General features: G+C 36.1%; 1 long non-coding RNA gene across 1 annotated transcript in view; it reads left to right on the top strand.

Annotated features, from left to right (window-relative positions):
• LOC104971960 (uncharacterized) overlaps positions 1–20,394 on the top strand; it is a 35,535-nt gene extending 15,141 nt beyond the window's left edge. Inside the window, exon 3 of the long non-coding RNA XR_805966.4 lies at positions 810–20,394. This is a non-coding gene — a long non-coding RNA (uncharacterized lncRNA). The remainder of the gene's footprint in view (positions 1–809) is intronic.
• The last annotated feature ends 2 nt before the right edge of the window (positions 20,395–20,396 follow it).

The raw sequence follows: 20,396 nt of genomic DNA, 5'->3' as shown, positions 1-20,396 counted from the left end.
TAACTAGAGCCACGTGCATGGCTCAATGCTACAGTAAAGGTTTTATTGGTCTTGAATATCTGCAGTTGGGATAATTTATTTCTTGTAAACTTATTTACTACAGTGGGTTGGTTCAGTGCTTTTCTGTAATTTTTTGTTATATATAAAATCATTTATTATTATTATTATATAGGAAATAGCTAACCCATATGAGATTATTGAGACATCATCACTATTTTAGGAATTTACATATTAGAGAATGCACATGACCAAAAGAAGATTGAGGGTCCAAGGTCTTACAGAAATTTATGATCTTAAAATGATAATTTTTGTTTTAAGCTTATTTTTATGCAAATAGGGGTCTGAGGAGGATTCTAGCTTTAAAACTATGACAGAATTGAGGCTAAAGCTGCTTGAACAGTTTATTTTTTTGCCTGATTTTTCTAAATATAACTATTTACTAATAATCATGATGAGTGTTTTATTTAGTTTTGTTTGTAACCCTGAGTTTACCATCTTGTGAGAGATAACCTAAAATTTTCAAGAAATACGTCAACAATTATTTAGGGCATTTGAATGGCAGAACTGTGATCATAGAGAATAATAGAAATCAGACATGATCAGATCATCATTTTCTTGTACAGGTACTTGCAAAATTAGGGTTAATTAACTCACCTAAACCAAAGAGCAGATTGCTGAAAAGTTAAGGCTTGACTGAACCCTTCTCACTGACCGGAGGTCACTTCCTTTAGCTAATTGTCTTCTTGACTCAGTATCTGTTTCTATCAGTTTAAGCTGAGCAATCTGACTGGTAGTCCTTTTACTCTTAGATTTCACCTCTTCCATGTCTACCCAGTCTCTCTCCTGAAATGACCAAGATTCAAAATAAGTCATTCAATAACTGTTCCCTGGACGCCTGGAACTCACGCTTCTTGCTGAGGCCCACAGAGGAAAAATGGAAGACAATTTCCCTCACCAAGGAAATCGTGGGGCACTGGGATACTTGGAGGTCTTATAAAAAGAGGGCAGAGTTCTTTTGTTTTTTTCTACTATTTTTATTGTGCTTTTTCTGATTATAATAGTTACATATGTTCATTGAAGACAATTTTGAAAGTACCAATTATGAATGAGATTAAAATGATCCCTAATCACACAACCTAAGGATAAGGTTTGATAACATTTTAACCAAAAATAAGATCATGAAATGAAACTATACATTTTGATATGCAGTTTGTTTTATCATCTGTAATATTAATACATAGATCTTTTCACTGGGCGGGTGGAGCTGAAATCAATGTAGAATTTTCAAAAGCCCTGTCCTCACCTTTGAGAAACCCTGATTTGTAAGGCATGAACAAATCATGTGTCATTTTAGAGTCTTTGAGAATATAATTTTACCTTTTATTTTTATTCAAAAAAATTATGAGAGAGTCACACTCACCCATAATCACATCTTTCTTTCTATTTTGACAAACATTGTATTATTTTAGAAGTGAATGCCCACCTGGCCCACTGAAGTCCACTTTGTAGAGGATGCGTTTTAACAATCTGATGCACAATTTTTTCAAGTTTTTCATCGTTACAGACATATCCATGAATCATCTTTATGACTTTCTGTCTAGCCGTCTCTGTTCACCCTCGCATTCACCCATCTCTATGTACGTCAGTGGTTAAAAGCACAGTTTGGACTCAACTGTCCTATATTCAGTTCCCTGCTCGGTCAATTTGAGCTGCGTAACCTGTGGCACCTCAGTTTTCTCATCTCTAAAATGGGGGTACCACATGGTAGGATTGCTGTGTGGAGTAAGTCAGTTAACATAGATAAACTTGAAAAAATTCTTGGCAGATAGTGAACTCTCAATAAATGTATGTTATTATTCACCCACAAACACATATATTCACATACGTATTTCAACCAAAATGGAGTCTATATTCATATGTAGCTTGCTTTAAAAATTATTAATAAATTATAAACATCATTTCAGGTAAGGATATATAGAACCTTATTAAAAATAGTAACTGCTTTGTATTCCACTGTATTAATATACCATTCCCCAATTATATACTTCTAGTTACTTTCAAAAGCATCAATTTAAATAACATGTCAATAATCTTCCATATGTATTATTCTTTATTCATGTGTCACTATTTCTGTAGAATAGATTTCAAAAGTGGGATTTCTAGATCAAATAGTATCTACTCGTGTCTATGTGTTGATTTGAAAGATAATATATATCATATATGAAATTCTTATTTCTAAGCTTTCTATTCCATCTACTGATTTATGTATTCATTGTGGCATGCTTCTTTTATCACAATAATTACATTTTCCTTTAATTTCTGCTATGGTAGGTCCTCACTATTTTCTTCAAAACTTCCGTATCAATTCTTACATATTTGACATGTAATATTAAGAATCATCTGAACATTAAACTTTTTAAATGACCTTTATTGTCTTCTTTCTAATGTTACAAGACATGCATAAATACATAAAGATTAACAATAACCCATAATCCCCACCCCATAGAGATAACCATCACTAGCATTTTGATGCATTTCTTCCCAGTGTCTATGTATTTTTTTTTAACTGAAGTATAATTGATCTACATTACTGTTAGTTTCTGGTACAAAACACTGACTCAATATTTCTACACATTACACATGATCACCATGATATGTCTAGTTATCATCTGTCACCATCAAAAATATAACAATAGAATTGACTGTATTCCTCTTGCTGTACATTTCATCCCCATGACTCATTTTTTTGGTAACTCTTAATCTACCTCACCTCTTTCACTCATCCCCCCAAACCCTACCCCCTCTGGCAACCACCTGTTTGTTCTCTGTATTTATGAATTGTTCTTTTGTTCTATTTGTTCATTTTTTAGAAGATTCTACATATAAGTGAAATTATACAGTATTTCTGTCTTATTATTTCACTTAGCATAATACCTTCTAGGCCCATACATATTGTTGAAAATGACCAGATTTCATTCATTTTTATGGCTGAGCAGTATTTCATTGTATACATATATACCACATCTTCTTTATCCATTCATCTTTCGACAGACACTTAGGTTCCTTTGATAGCTTGGCTACAGCAAATAATGTCGCAATGAATATAGGTGTGCATGTATCTTTCTGAGTTAGTGTTTTTTTCCCTTCTTTGGAAAAATACCCAGAAGTGGAATTGCTGGATTCTATGGTAGAATCCATAGAATTAACTTTTTTGAGGAACCTCCATACTGTTTTCCACAGTGGCTGTACCAATTTACATTCCCACTAACAGGGCAAAAGAGTTCCCTTTTCTTCACATCCTTACCAAAGCTCGTTATTTTTTAAAAATTGATTTTACTAATTTATTCATTTATTTTTGGCTGTGCTGGGTCTTTGATGTTGTGCAGGCTTTTCTCTAGCTGTGATGAGCAGAGACCTCTCTCTAGTTGCAGTGCATAGGCTTCTCACTGTAGGGGCTTTTTTGTTGCAGATCACAGGCTCTAGGGTACACAGGTTTCAGGGTTGCAGCACATGGGCTCAGTAGTTTCAGCTCCGGGGCTGTAGCACACAGACTCAGAAGCTGTGGCACATGGGCTCGGGTGCTCCATAGCATGAGGGATCTTTCCCGATGAGGGATCCAACCCTGATGTCTCCTGCACTGGCAGGCAGATTCTTTACCACTGAGCCAGCAGGGAAGCCAAATGCTACTAGTTATTTGTTGTCTTCCTGATAATATGCATTCTGACAGGTATGAGATGATATCTCATTGTGGTTTTGATTTGTATTTTCTTGATGATTAGTGATGCTGAGCATTTTTTCATACAACCATTGGCCATCTATGTCTTCTTTGGAAACGAGTCAACTGATTTTAACATTAATTTAATCTACTATGTTGGGAACATGGTATAATCTTGGCATTTAGTCATGTCTTGGTTTATAAAATTCAGTATTATTTAAGGATTTTAAAAAATTATTATTCCTAAATCTTTTATAATTAAATATATGATACATCTGCATTGCTATATGTGTGCAATAATAGGCTCATCTTCAAGATTATTGATATATAATTATATCAATAGATGATATGAGAGGATTTGATAACATTTAAAAATTACTAAAAGGTTTAGAATAATATAGAATGATTGGAAAGTTTTTCTTAAAATGTAAGTGAAAGAAAAATGAAACAAGATACAAATTAGTATTGGAGAAGGAAATGGCAACCCACTGCAGTCCTCTTGCCTGGAGAATTCCGTGGACAGAGGAGCGGGACAAGCTGTAGTCCTTGGAATCGAAGAGTCGGACATGACTGTGCAACTAACTTTCACTTTCACACATTAGTATCTTCAGATTTGACTTTAAATCGTAAACGAACACCTTTTACTTAGAGGATTTTGTGTGTCCCATGTGCTGTTTAAGTGTTTTCACACGCACTGCCAACCTAGTCGTGCAACAATCATGTCAGACAGGTGCTACTATTATCAGCTCCCTTTTTTTTTTTTTGCCTCACCACTGTAGCATGTGGAACTTCCCTAACCAGGGATTAAACCCATGCCCCCTGCAGTAAAAGTGTGGAGTCTTACCCACTGGACCACCAGGGAAGTCTTCATCTCCCTTTTCATGACAGAGTAACTGAGATAGAGGTGGGATAAGAAATCTGTCCAAAGTCACTTTTGTAATAAGTGCTGAGTTGGCATCTGAACCTAGGCTACTGAAGTGCTGAACTCACCATCTAAACCACAGAGATCGTCCCAGCCTCTACCAGTCAGTACTAACGTGCTGTGTTGTGCTTAGTTGCTCAGTTGTGTCCAACTCCTTGCGACCCCATGGACTGTAGCCCGCCAGGCTCCTCTGTTCCATGGGGAAATTCTCCAGGCAAGAATACCGGAGTGGGTTGATGTCTCCGGCATTGCAGGCAGATTCTTTACCAGTTGAGCCACCGGGGAAGCCCATGAATACTGCAGTGGGTAGCGTATCTCTTCTCCTGGGGATCTTCCCCACCCAGGAATCAAACCGGGGTCACCTGCATTACAGGCAGATTCTTTACCAGGTGAGGTACCAGGGAAGCCCTAGTACTAACTCATCCAGGTCCTTCCTGAAGAACAGTAAATTGATTTGACATGTATTTGGATGTACCTCAGTAAGACTATGGTTTTTTAATCTTAGAATCAAAGATAGTGAGAGTTGACAGGACCTTGGAGGAGTATGCAGTTCTTAGTTCTAGGAGATAACACGTAATTTGTAAAAGTAATCTAAGTACAGAATAACATAAGTATTTTAAAAATCAAAAGTATTCTAAATAAATTTCAATACATTTGAAATTCAAAGTAAAATTATATTTCTAGAAAAATGTAAAATGTTAAAATTACCAAAAGAAGAAATAGAAATTCTTAATTGACCAATACACACATGTTGAGTAAACAAGGCCCCTTAAAAAGCAAAAACTTTTCTTCCATAAAGTACCAGGTACAAAAAGTTTTATATGTGAGTTTTACCATGTATATCCTATATTGTATACTAATAGATCTAGAAAGGAGGAAAAAAGAAAAACTGCTAAAATTATTTCCATGAAGCAATTACAGAATATAAACCTCAATAAGGGCAGTTCGAGAAAATAAAATTACAGTTCATTTTCACTTGTGAACATTAACACCATATCAGATCTAAACTTTTATCCAACCAACTAAAAAATGATTTTTGTTTCAAAGAAAAAATAAGATAATCTCAATATATTAAAAAAAATCTCTTTATGTCAACATTTTTAGAAAATTAGGTAGGTTTGGGAAAAGGGAACTTTCTTAACCTAATTATATAATAATAAATTATAGCAATAACATATCAAGTGGGAACATTTTAGAAGGATTTCATTTGAGAATGGCAAAAACTAATAAGAAAAGGCAATAGGAGCCCTAGTATCTCAGTAATGCTCAAGTGGGTACAGGAAATCATGGACAATACAAGACCAGAAGAAGAAATAGAAGAGATTAAGAATTGCTAGAAAGAATTAAAACTCATTATCTGCAGATGCTTATTTGAAAATTAAAAGTTTAAGACTCCTACTGACAAACTGATAGAACAAGAAAGTTTAATAAGATTATGAAATGATTAGAATAATGTGATACAAAATACAAAGTCATAAGAATTAAATATATATATAATTGAATGTGTCTATGATTTCCAAATAGAAAAATTTATTAATACCAAAAGTAGCACAAAATATAAAGGGACAAAATGATAGCTTTGACTACATGGAACTAAAGATATGGCCTTAAAATAGGACGACAAAGATAAAATTGAAGATGCGGGCAGACTGAGTGAAAAGCTTTTAATTTCTGTAAATAAGGATATCAAGAATACATGCAAATAAAACACATGCAGCAAGAATAAAGTCAAGGAATGTTATGGAAATGTAAAGTAATGTAAAGATATGGAGCATATACAAAGAATGCTTATTTGGGCACTCATTATTAATTGACAGCTCTACATACACATCCAATATTTGAGTGCCACTACTCTAAGTGCTTTTAAAGTATAACTGTTCTGTTCTGACCTTAGAGCAACTCCATGAACTAGGCATCATTATTGTCTCCTTTTCCAAATTAGGAAACCAGGAACAGAAAGTTGCACAAGTATTTAGGGGTGGAATGAGAATTTGAGGCCACATATGCTTGCATGCTCAGTCGCTTCAGTCTTAACCAACTCTTTGTGACCCCATGGACTGTAGCCCACCAGGTTCCTCTGCCCATAGGATTGTCCAGGCAAGAATACTGGAGTGGGTTGCCAGGCCCTTCTCCAGGGCATCTTCCCAACCCAGGGACTGAACCCACAACTCCCACGGCTCCTATATTGTAGGCAGATTATTTACTGCTGAGCCACCAAGGAAGCCCTGATGTCACACTGCTGCTGCTGCTAAGTCGTTTCAGTCGTGTCCCACTCTGTGCAAGCCCATAGACGGCAGCCCACCAGGCTCCGCCATCCCTGGGATTCTCCAGGCAGGAACACTGGAGTGGGTTGCCATTTCCTTCTCCAAGGCATGAAAGTGAGAAGTGAAAGTGAAGTCGCTCAGTCATGTCTGATCTTCGTGACCCCATGGACTGCAGCCTACCAGGCTCCTCCATGCACGGGATTGTCCAGGCAAGAGTACTGAAGTGCCATTGCCTTCTCTGATGTCACACACATAACCTCTAACACTGGTATGACTCCACTGCTGTTACACCATCAGGTTGTTAAAAATTAGAAAGATAACATCAAAGGCTGGCAAGGATGTGAGGAAATAATCTCATATAATATTGAGACGGGCAGTTCTAACACGATGTAAACATCTCGAGTGAGTCTGGCAGTACTGAGTGAAAATCGTAGGCATATTTGTTGTGCTCCCAAGTTCACTCCTGAGTGTGGACTTGAGTGATGTTCTTCACAGATGCTCAGGGAGACATGTAGAGTGATGCCTATCAAAGTATATTGTGCTGGAAAAAGTTGAAGGCAATCTAGGAGTTGAAAAATAGGTAAATTGCTTTTAGGTATAAGTAACATGCAGTGTATTAATATGCATGAGAGGAATCCTTATGCTTGAGGCAATGATCAGCATGGAAAAGATAGCAGTGTAAGCAGATTTCATAACTATGAAGTTGAATAGAATAGTAACAAACAGCATGTGATGCCAGTTGTGCCAATAAGAGCATATGTACATTAACAAAAATAAATTTCATGAATGCTCACATTGCAAATGACTACAAACCCCGTGGAATGTGGATTGGAAGAGTGTACATTAACTGCATGTGAGTAGGAGCCTGGTGGGGTTTGGAGGGGGTTGATGATGCAGAAATGAATGAGAAAAATCATGAAATAAAGAGAAGATGCACTGGTTGACAATAAAAATTTGCCAGGAAACAAGGAGTATAATCAATTCAATTCTGTGCACTTGAGATCCAAAATCCCAAAGCAAACAAAAATAAAAATAGCAACAAATTTTTAAAAATCTACCCATCTATCTATATACCTCGGAGAAGGCAATGGCACCCCACTCCAGTACTCTTGCCTGAAAAATCCTATCTATCCATCCATCCATGCATCCATTCATCCATCTATATGACTGAGTTTTTTAAAATGTTGGTATATCAATATATAAAATTTAGATCTACTCTAATAAACATTATGTAGTGTTTTAAAGAAATTCAGGGGCCTCAAGAATAGCACAGAGGGAATTATTGAAGATGAATATAGTAGTTCTTGTTGCATTTTTCCTGTATGTTCTTTAGTTTGTGTGACAGAAAGAAAAATGTTTAACACAGGAAGTGTTTCACATGAATTGTAAAACCTGGGTTACTTATTTACTATTTTATTACAGTCTGGTTTAAGAATGTACAGAAAAATACTTGTTGCTACAACCTGAAATCGTTCACCCTTAAAACCTGTTAAAAAAATTAAGAATTATCTGCTTCATATTGCATTTATGTTGGCCACCTTTTTTTAGTTTCTAAGTTTATAATGACCCAGAAAACATATTTGCCTAATGAATCAAGGAAACTGGAAGAAGAAAACAGCATGGTAAGTAAGTACTTAAAGAGAAGGCAGAAAAATGGGGAAAATTCCTTTCCTTTCGGCTACATTCTTTCCAGTGGTCTTAATTACTATCCTCTTGCATTCATGGCCTTTGTTAAGTAGTGCAATATTTAATTATTTAAATCAGGGCAATATTACAATGTATATACTCCTTAGTAATAAGAGGTTAAAAAGATAAAAGTATCTCATTCTCATATAGAGATATAATAAAATATTTATGAATAAAACAACACAGTGTCTGGGATTTAGGTTCAAGTACACCAGGAGGAAAGCAAGGGAAGGTTAGAGGAAATGAAACTGATACAGTGGTAGCAATGCTGTTGTTGAGTGACAGGAATACAGAGGTCCCTATTCTCTTAAGTCAACTTTTGTAAAAGATTTAGATTCTTCTATTATAAAAACTTTTCCTTTAAAAATTTTAAGCTTGGGCTTTGTAAGGTTTAAAAAATCATTCTGCAATAATTGCATTCTGAAATATTTATGAAATGAATAAAGCTCTTAGCACTGCATGGCTAGATACATTTGGAAGAGTTTATAATGTCAGTCCAAAAGGCCGGCCGCTGCATTCGGGATGAAGCATGGTCTGACACATGTCTCCCATTTCCAAAACAACTGGCAGGTGTGGGCTGCTTTTCCACATTTGTAGGAAGCATTGGCAAGATTTCTTCCTCTCTGAGTTTATGTGGGGCAGCTCCTGGCTGTAAAAATTGCTTTCTCTCTCATTGAGCAATTTCAAAATTTAACTGTCAAGTAATAAATATTTATTATAATCAAGTAGCTTTGCAACGAAAGAGAAAGGGGTTTTTGTTTGTTTGTTTTATTTTTTGTTTGTTTACAATTTCCAAAAGACAGTACAGGGAACAATGTCCTCAAAAGATTTTACTAACCTAAAATTGGTTAGTATGGATATGGTTTAAATTGATGAGTCATTTGTTTTAGGGAGAATTTTCTACACTAAAATACCCAGTGAAAATTAGTGACATTTGGAAGTTCATGATAATTAAATATTTTAAGTTATGAGTGCTAAAATCTGAAGGAGACTGTTGAGACGCTGATGAACACTGGAGGTTCCTGCCAAGCAGTCTTTCCGATATGACAGCATAACTCTTGGCTTCTTTCCCTTTCTGATGTGGTTACCAGAGGTGGTGAGGGGGTAGGAGGAGGGGAACTGGATGAAGTTAGTCAAAAGAAACAAAATTCCATTTGTAAGATAAATAACTACTAGGGATGTAATGTATAACATGATAAATATAATTAACCCTGTTGTATGTTATATAAGAGAGTAAATCTAAGAGTTCTCACCAAGAAGAAAAAAATTTTTTTTAAATTTTGTATCTATATGAGATCATGAATGTTTACTAAACTTATTGTGTAATCATTTTATGATGTTGTAAGTCAAATCACTCTGCTGTATACCTTAAACTTACACAGTGCTGTATGTCAATTATATCTCAATAACACTGGAAGGAAAATAGAAATAAATAAACTGTAAATAGCAATGCCTATGTATAACTGACAAAATAATTGTTTTGAAGACTTTTTAGAAACATATTTGCTGTACAGAATGATATAAAAATGCAGCACAATTGAGTGATTCTAAAAGTTGTCCTGAAATTCCCTGAAAGAGACAATTTTTTTTCTCACTGGAAAACTACTTTCCGTGAGTTTTAAACTGCATCTGGTTTGAATTAGCTTTGGAAATCATTGCTGTGTTTTTCTAAAGTAATGCTGGATCATCTCCACGTGATCCTGATGAGGGCATCATTTTAGTTTATTTTGTTTTTTATATTCACTTCATTCCTCAAAACTTTCACAAAGAGAAATGTAAGCAGCAGGTTAGTCCTGGGCCTTTACCTATTCTTAATGCAGTTGTTTGACTATTGATCATGAGCACAGGAGTAGGTCTATCTCTAGCTCCCCACTGTTGTACAACTGTATGCAAATAAAGAACATTTTCTCTCACCGTTTTCAACTCAATTCTCAATATTCTCACCAATCTCAGAATTAAATCAGCATTCTTGTGGGGCTAACATAAAGCTTCCCATCATACAGTGACAGTATCTTCTTCAAAAGCTATTTCTCACCTGCTGCTAAGTCGCTTCAGTTGTGTCCGACTCTGTGCTACCCCATAGACGGCAGCCCACCAGGCTCCGCCATCCCTGGGATTCTTCAGGCAAGAACACTGGAATGGGTTGCCATTTCCTTCTCCAATTTCTCACCTAATAGGACCTTAATATTTTAAAATCACTAACCTTCGATCGTATTCAGTAGAGGTATCAAAGACAGATTTCAGCTACACATTGCTGGAGAAGAAAAGGAGCCAGAGCCTTTAAAAAATGCCCCAGGGCTCTCAAACTGCTCATGGATGACTCAGAGAAGAGAGGCTAGGGTCCTTGGGAGCCTACAAGACCATGTATCAGGCCATGTCGGTGATCTACTGTCTTGCTTCAGGCCGAACCTGTTTAGAGAAGTTTAATGAAAGGTTTAAGAGATGTGGGTTCTGAAGAACAACTGTTGAAATCAATTCCAGCTCTGTCACCTAACTGTGTGATTTGGGCAAATTGTTTGTGGTCTCTAAAAAGGGAGACTACTACTCTAACGCATTGGATAGTTCTGAGGATTAGTTAAATGAATCCATGTAAAGTGCTTAGGATAATGCCTAACAAAAGGTAAGGACCTAGTAAATATCAGCTGCCATCGGTCCTCCTCCTCATCACCATCATTATAAACACCCAGACTAAAGCACGTACAGGTATAAATACATAACTACTCATGTGCACACATGCATACACATACATATAAATATGCAACACATGCCCAAAGAGTATGCCTTTGGTTTTATCTTGCAATTTTTACCTATCATGTATTACTTTTTCAGGTGAGTATATGTGTATTTCATTAAAAAATTGCCATCTTGTAACACATTATATTGATGCATTATTTTATATTGGTGTATCTTTAGTTTTAACTTCCAGGTTTCTTGGTTTATAAATAATACTTAAAGCTGCAGTGTTCTATACATAACTTTGTCTATAAATAGCACTCTTTCTGAAGAATAGATTTCCTAGAAGTGAGAGTGATTGTTCAAATTATATCTGTGTATGTATGTGTATATATGTGTGTGTGCATGTGTGTGTGTGTATGCTACAGCAGCATGTAGTCTCTTAATTCCCAGACCAGAGTTCAAACCTGGATCCCCTGCATTAGAAGCTCCGAGTCTTAACCACTGGACCACCAGCAAAGACCCTCAAATTATATTTTTATTTTTTAAATAATTGATTGATATTCTAAAGTGTTTGCCAAGTATATTATGCCCACTTTATAGTAATGGTTCTAAAAACTGTTCACTATATATTTCCACAGACCCTAGCCAGTATTTAGTGCTCTTATTTTAATTATTATAAATCTACTGGGTATGATATCATACTGTATTTGGTCTTCATTTGCATTTCCTGGCTAAGAGGAAAGTTGAGCGTATTTCCTTATACTCATTGGCTGTCTATAGGTATTCTATGACTTTTATGTTCATATTATTTATATATTTACATATTGTATGGTTTCTTTAATCTTTTTTAATCTTTAATTCTTTAATCCATTTCTTTAATCACTGTGTATATTAGGAATATTAACTCCTTGTCTTGTGTATGTGTTACAAATATTTTTTCCAAGACTGTTGGTGATTGTGTGTAGACATTTCTCCTCCTTAAGTGGGCCTTTCCAAGGTTGTGGAGGGGATATTCCAGGTGCTGCATTTTAGTGCCAACCTTGTTCACCTGCAGCGAGGATTCTAGAAAAAAAAAAAAAGTGGGCCTTTCCACACTGAGCTAAAAATAGTTGGTCATATTGTGTTCTAATAATCTTACAGCTTTGATTTTGCTCTTTGGTTATTTTATCTACATATAAAATAACTCTGCATGATTTTGGTGGTAAGTAGGTTTACATATGTTGGGTAGTGAATTTCCTCATAATTAAACAAATGTGAAATCACAGATAGAAACTGAAAGATGAATAGGACTTTCAAGATGATTTAGTCCCCAGTCCCAGTTTGTTAGTCAGAGGATTAAAGCCCAATATGAAGAAAAGAAGTCGTTTATTTCAGCTCTAAGGGTAATGTGATTTGAATGTTAAGGCTTGACGGCTGATATGCAATTGTTTCATTTGACCAGATCCTCTCTTCCCAGGACACTTCCTGCTACATGGGTCTGGGTTGAGCAGTTTGGCTGGCGGTATTTTCATGGTTCGCTTCCCCCTCTACATATTTATTTCCGTCTCAGAAACCACAGTCATTTACAGCATTATTTCAGGTAGTAGGACTTATTTTTGAACTCTTTTCCTTTTAACATAATTTTTTTTTTTCAAAACTCTTCCCGAAAGAGCCAACTTTTGGTTTGGCTCAACTTTTCTGAAAATAATAAAGTTTAATATTCCACCTATAAATATCTACCAGGTATGAAAATATTCACTGCTCTAGGCCAACCTCAGGTAGGAAACATAAAATTTGATTCTTAAAATATGAAAATACTTGACAAAATTTTAAAAGGACAATCTGCGGTACAAATTTGTTTTTGAGAAGGATAATTTTACCTTGGTTTTAATTTTTATTAACATTACTTATTAGCATTTATTGTTTCTTTTCTACTTGCTAAAGTAATGCATAAACTGAAGAATATATTAAAAAATTTAGAAGAAAATTTTGAAAAATTTAGAAAATATTTCTAAAATAAATTTAGAAAATATTTTAAATTTTCTACTCTGCATAATCACTGTAAATATTTTCATATATTTTTTCATCATTTATGGTTATATCTGTGGCATTTTGAACAAAATACACCAGTCAATTCTATAGGAAATCAGCCTTGAATATTCACTGGGAGGACTGATGCTGAAGCTCCAATACTTTGGCCACCTGATGGGAAAAGCCAACTTATTGGAAATGACCCTGCTGCTGGGAAAGATGAAGCAGGAGGAGCAGTGAACGACAGAGGACGAGATGGTTGGATGGCATCACTGACTCAATGGACATAAGTTTGAGCAAACTGCAAGTGGAGCTGAAAGAACATAATGAAGTATTATAGAATGTGAACTTCTCATCCTAGGAGACAATTCAAAGCTTATACAGCAGTGAATAGAGGAAAATGTATAGTTTTGAAAACATTGTTTAAAGTGTAAAAAAGAATATTAAGTATCTAAGCCTTTAATAGCAAGGAGAGATAAGAAAGCCTTCCTCAGCAACCAGTGCAAAGAAATAGAGGAAAACAACAGAATGGGAAAGACTAGAGATCTCTTCAAGAAAATTAGAGATATCAAAGGAACATTTCATGCAAAGATGGGCTTAATAAAGGACAAAAATGGTATGGACCTAATAGAAGCAGAAGATATTAAGAAGAAGTGGCAAGAATACACAAAGAGCTATACAAAAACGATCTTCACGACCCAGATAATCACGATGGTGTGATCACTCACCTAGAGCCAGACATCCTGGAATGTGAAGTCAAGTGGGCCTTAGAAAGCATCACTACGAACAAAGCTAGTGGAGGTGATGGAATTCCGGTTGAGCTATTTCAAATCCTGAAAGATGATGCTGTGAAAGTGCTGCACTCAATATGCCAGCAAATTTGGAAAACTCAGCAGTGGTCACAGGACTGGAAAAGGTCAGTTTTCATTCCAATCCCCAAAAAAGGCAATGCCAAAGAATGCTCAAACTACTGCACAATTGCACTCATCTCACACGCTAGTAAAGTAACGCTCAAAATTCTCCAAGCCAGGCTTCAGCAATACGTGAACCGTGAACTTCCAGATGTTCAAGCTGGTTTTAGAAAAGGCAGAAGAACCAGAGATCAAATTGCCAACATCTTCTGGATCATTGAAAAAGCAAGAGAGTTCCAGAAAATACCTATTTCTGCTTTATTGACTATGCCAAAGCCTTTGACTGTGTGGATCACAATAAACTGTGGAAAATTCTGAAAGAGATGGGAATACCAGAGCACCTGAGCTGCCTCTTGAGAAATCTGTATGCAGGTCAGGAAGCAACAGTTAGAACTGGACATGAAACAATAGACTGGTTCCAAATAGGAAAAGGAGTACGTCAAGTCTGTATATTGTCACCCTGCTTATTTAACTTATATGCAGAGTACATCATGAGAAACACTAGACTGGAAGAAGCACAAGCTGGAATCAAGATTGCTGAGAGAAATATCAATCACCTCAGATATGCAGATGACACCACCCTTATGGTAGAAAGTGATGAGGAACTAAAATGCCTCTTGATGAAAGTGAGAGAGGAGAGTGAAAAAGTTGGCTCAACATTCAGAAAACTAAGATCATGGCATCTGGTCCCATCACTTCATGGCAAATAGATGAGGAAACAGTGGAAACAGTGTCAGACTTTGTTTTGGGGGGCTCCAAAATCACTGCAGATGGTTATTGCAGCCATGACATTAAAAGATGCTTACTCCTTGGAAGGAAAGTTGTGACCAACCTAGATAGCATATTCAATAGCAGAGACATTACTTTGCCAACAAAGGTCCGTCTAGTCAAGGCTATGGTTTTTCCAGTGGTCATGTATGGATGTGAGAGTTGGACTGTGAAGAAAGCTAAGTGTCGAAGAATTGATGCTTTTGAACTGTGGTGTTGGAGAAGACTCTCGAGAGTCCCTTCGACTGCAAGGAGATCCAACCTGTCCATTCTGAATGAGATCAGTCCTGGGTATTCATTGGAAGGACTGATGCTAAAGCTGAAACTCCAGTACTTTGGCCACCTCATGCGAAGAGTTGACTCATTGGAAAAGACTCTGATGCTGGGAGGGATTGGGGGCAGGAGGAAAAGGGGACGACAGAGGATGAGATGGCTGGATGGCATCACCGACTCAATGCACATGAGTTTGGGTGAACTCCGGGAGTTGGTGATGGACAGGGATGCCTGGTGTGCTGCGATTCATGGGGTCACAAAGAGTCAGACAGGACTGAGCGACTGAACTGAACTAAGCCTTTCAATAAAGATAGAAAATGATTAACAATAAACAGATTACAGCAACAAATAAAATAAATAATAAAATAGTCATTAAATGAAATGGAAGACAGAAATATGATTTATAAAACTGCAAGCTATTTTTTTAAGGATCAGTCAGACATACATTTGAAAAAAATTTATCATCAGTAGAAAAGCATGAAGCAAACACCACACAAAATGATGTGAAGTAACTGAAGACATTGAAAATATCAAGTTATGAATAATAATTTAATACTACATTGAAAACCACATTAAATGGATAATATACAAATGTAGTGACAAAATTAGTAAAAGATGAAAAAACAACTTGAATAGACAAATAACCACTAAATATATTACTAATTCTAAGTTTTCTCTCTTAGGAAGCTCTAGACAAGGAAAAGTTAATAAGTCATTACTACCACATATTCAGGGAACAAGTGCTTAGTTGCTCAGTCATGTCCAACTCTTTACAACCCTTTGGACTGTAGCCTGCCAGGCTCCTCTGTCCATGGGATTTTAGGGCAAGAATACTGGAGTGGGTTGCCATTTCCTTCTCCAGGGGATATTCAAGACCCAGGGATCGAATCAGCATCTCCTGTGTCTCCTGCATTGCAGGTAGATTCTTTACCTGCTGAGCCATCGAGGAAGCCTAATCTCTTATTTCTACAAACTGAACCAAAAAATAGAAAAAAGGAAAAAATGCCAAGCTATTGTGTTGAGACCACATTAATTTTCCTTGGCCGCCCTTTTTCAAGAAGACATCTTTTAAAAAATCTTTTTGAAAAGAGGGGTTTTGGGTGGAAAGGGTAAATTGGAAGTTTGAGATATACACACTACTATAAAATTGAAAACTAATAAGGACCTACTTTATAGCACAGGGAACTCTACTTAATACTCTGTAATGATCTATATGGGAAAAGTATGCAAAAAAGAATGAATATACGTGTATTTATAACTGATTCACATTGCTGTACACATGAAAGTAATACAACATTGTAAATCAGCTATACTCTAATAAAAATTATTTAAAAAAATTAAAAAAAGAGCTTTTCCCTTTGGCCATTTCAGTTTCCATTTCCATTTTAATCTAAAAGGTCTTCAAAACTAAATTTTATGATAGAATCAGAATTAATCTCTTCTATTATCTATCAAAAAAGAGAAGCTTCCAAGCCAAACCTATAAAGTAGGACTAAGATAGTCCTTACTTTTAATTTCCATAACAAATGTATAGTTATTTAGTCAATATGGGTTGCAAGAGTTAATTTTGAAGTCATCTCTGTATATTGCATATTGGTTAATGGCTCAGGCTTTGCTGTTAAGAAGCCTGGGTCTTATTTCTGGTCCCTCCTAAAACCTGTGTAGCCTTTGGCAAGTTAATGTAAACTCTCTTAGCCTCCCCATCTCTAAAATGCTAATAATATCTTAAGGAATTTTTGTGAGAATTGAATTAGATAATAGATTTAGAGTAACTGGCTCACAGTATCCTCAATACCTTCTAGTCACTATCTGTGCTATGATAGATTTTGTTAGAACAGTTCAATTATAATTTTAAGAAAGACTCTTTAGCATAAAGTTTAAGCAACATAATGTTTATGGTTGACAAGAAGTGTCTTTAAAATAACTTTTTAAAAACTAATTTATTGTCCTAAATGAAGTAATGCTATAGAAAGATACTCTTCGTTATCCTTGAATGTCCTGAGATCTAATAAAAGACTTAAATCCCCAGTTGGAAATATTAACTAAAATAACCCAAATAAAGCCAAAGAAGGACAGCATGACCTTTCAATATTATCCTAGGGCACTATTTAACAAGACCTTCCAATACTACACTGTCCAATATGCTAGCCATTCTCCATGTGTGGTTACTGAGCACTTGAAATGTAGCTGGTCAGAATGAGATGGCTGTAACTATAAAGTGGATACTAGATTTTCAAGACTTAGTGTGAAAAAAGTATGTAAACTCTTTAAATAATTTGTTATGTGTTAAATTGCTAGTATTTTTGGTATACTAAGCTAAACAAAACTTATTATTAAAATCCTTTCTTTTTTTAAATATGCCTACTGGAAATTTTTGAATTACATATGTGGTTGACATTTCATTATTATTGGAGGGTGCTGATCTAGAGACTATAACCTTGTATGATTCCCCATTTATAATTAATTAAAGCCTGTAACCTGTGAAGTTTCATATTAACTGGTATATCTCCAGTAGGGATATAAATGATCTCCCTCTGGTAGAAAAGATAACCTCACAGGTTATAACTTTATTGTTGTGAAGGACAGCAAGCGGTTGTGTAAATGACCCAGGAATCTTATTACATCATTTTTTAAATCATGTGTAACAATACCCAGAATCATAAAATGACCTTTTAACCAGCTCTACCATCTCCTTGGTTGCCTCATTAATGGGAGTAAAACTTTGCCAGGTGTTGACTCGGGAGGATTTAATAGATATGCTTTAGAAGAGTTCATTTCCAACTAAGGATATACATGAAAGAAAGCCTTTTTTAAAACTTTCTGAAAATTATATTGTGATGGGAAAAATTCTTACAATGTTGTAAAATCTTTGAACTAGTTTTGCTTTTATTTTTTTTATTGCATGATATTTTTCTTAAAATTCAATTATGATATATGTAATTTAATATTCTTCTGAAAGTCACTCCACAATTCACAAAAATTCTTAGAGAAATTTAACCCATTTACAGTATAGCCTTTATCCACTGTTTTTTGCAAGGATATGAACACAGATATTGTAGAGGTTTATGTTAATTAGACTACTTTTGTTATGCAACCTTGAGCAGTTAATCATTAATATTCTCAGCAAGTCTTAATATTAAGCCAATACCTGTCTGGTGCTGATAGTAAAAAGACTTACCAATCATTTAAACACAAGCATTTTCCCTAAGGGCTTCATTTCTTGCCTCGTCAGTTGATATTTCTATTTCAACTGCAATATACAAGAATCTTAAATTTTTATTAACATTCCTGGTAGTGTGTGTACTTCTACACAAAAGTATTCATTTAGAAATCAAAGTTACGTTTCACCTACTGTAAGCTAGAAGAGAAGTGGTAAATAACTTCAACGGCTAGTGGATAACTTTAGCTTCACTCACTCCTAAGAGTGGGAATCAATAACTAGGTCATCTGTGCCTTATGCATCTCTCAGATTATTTTACTTAAGTCATTCATTCAGCAAATATTTAATAAGCACCTTTTATGTACCAGCTTCTTTAATTGGCGTTGCAGCATAACACTGAACACACTGACAGATTCTCTGCATTTATGAAGCTTCTCTGTTAGTAGGAGGAGCCCAGTGGCGGAAGAAGTATAAATAAAAAGAGCAGCAGATGAGGGGCCTCCCTGGTAGCTCAGCTGGTAAAGAATCTGCCTGCAATTCAGGAGTCCCCAGTTCCTGAGTTGGGAAGATCCCCTGGAGAAGCGATAGGCTACCCACTCCAGTATTCTTGGGCTTCCCTGGTGGCTCGGTGGTAAAGAATCACCTGCAATGCAGAAGACCTAGGCTCAATCACTGGGTTGGGAAGATCCCCTGGAGGAAGGTATGGCAACCCACTCCAGTATTCTTGACTATAGAATCCCCATGGACAAAGGAGCCTGGGGTTGGGCAGGGCTGCAGTCCATGCGGTCGCAAAGAGTCAGACACAACTGAAATGACTAAGCACAGCACAGCACAGCAGAGGAGAACAGAGAAGTAATCAGGGCTGGAGGGCTACAGACCATGTAGGATATTGAGAGAGCTTTGGCTCAGGATGTAAAGATGCTGGAGGGTTCCGAACAGAGAAATGACATGATAGAAACTGCATTTTATAAAAGACAACTCTAGAGAGGACTTCCAGATAGGAGGCTACTGCATAATTCAAGCAAGAGATGCTGGGGATTTGCACCCATGTATTTAATAGAAGTGGTAGAGTGGGTGCCTTCATGGTATAATGTGAAGTAAAAGGAACAAGATTTGCTGATAAAAGGTGTAGAATAAAGAATAGAGACAAGAATAGATCCATTAAAAATTTTTTTTTCCCTGAGCAAATGGAAGGCCAGAGTTGCTCTTTTTAATGAAATGGGCAAGACTGAGAGGATTGGGGCAGAATCTTAGGACTAAGTTTTGGATGTGGAAAGTCTGAAAGGCTATTAGACATCATGGGGGAGATGTCAAGCATGTTATCATATGTAAGAGTCTAAGAGTTCAGGAGACATGCCAGGGCTAGGAATATACATTAGAATAGTACGTAGATGACATTTAAAGCAGTAAGAATGAGTGAAATCACTAAAGGAGTACATATAAACAGGAAAGAGATGAGGACCAAGAACGAAGCTCTGGAATACTCCAGCTTTATTACTCAGGTGCCCTAAGTAAATTCACCTAATACATTTAATCCAGTATTTGCTACATTTATTTTTCTAAGGAATCCATTTTCTTTTCATGGATCACCTATTAACATTTCAAGAAACTTGAATTATGCAGAAGATCCTTTGTGGAATGCAATAACTCATTGCCTCATCTTTCCACTTAATGTTGGAGCTATTAAATCCTTATTTGACTGCATTTCAATTAGTTTTAGCCACTTGGTGGCTCAGACGGTAAAGCGTCTGCCTACGATGTGGGAGAACCGAGTTTGACCCCTGGGTTGGGAAGATCCCCTGGAGAAGGAAATGGCAACCCACTCCAGTACTCTTGCTTGGAAAATCCCATGGACGGAGGAGCCTTGTAGGCTACAGTCCATGGGGTTGCAAAGAGTCAGACATGACTGAGAGACTAAACTTTTCAACTTTCAATTAGTTTTGGAATTGGAAATTAGAAAGAAGATAGGATAATTCATTTGATAACAATGTCAGAGACATGAGGTTCTATC

Source organism: Bos taurus, chromosome 4 (genome assembly GCF_002263795.3).
Source record: "Bos taurus isolate L1 Dominette 01449 registration number 42190680 breed Hereford chromosome 4, ARS-UCD2.0, whole genome shotgun sequence".
NCBI classification, from domain to species: Eukaryota; Metazoa; Chordata; class Mammalia; order Artiodactyla; family Bovidae; genus Bos; species Bos taurus.
This window is presented reverse-complemented; position numbering and strand designations above follow the sequence as displayed.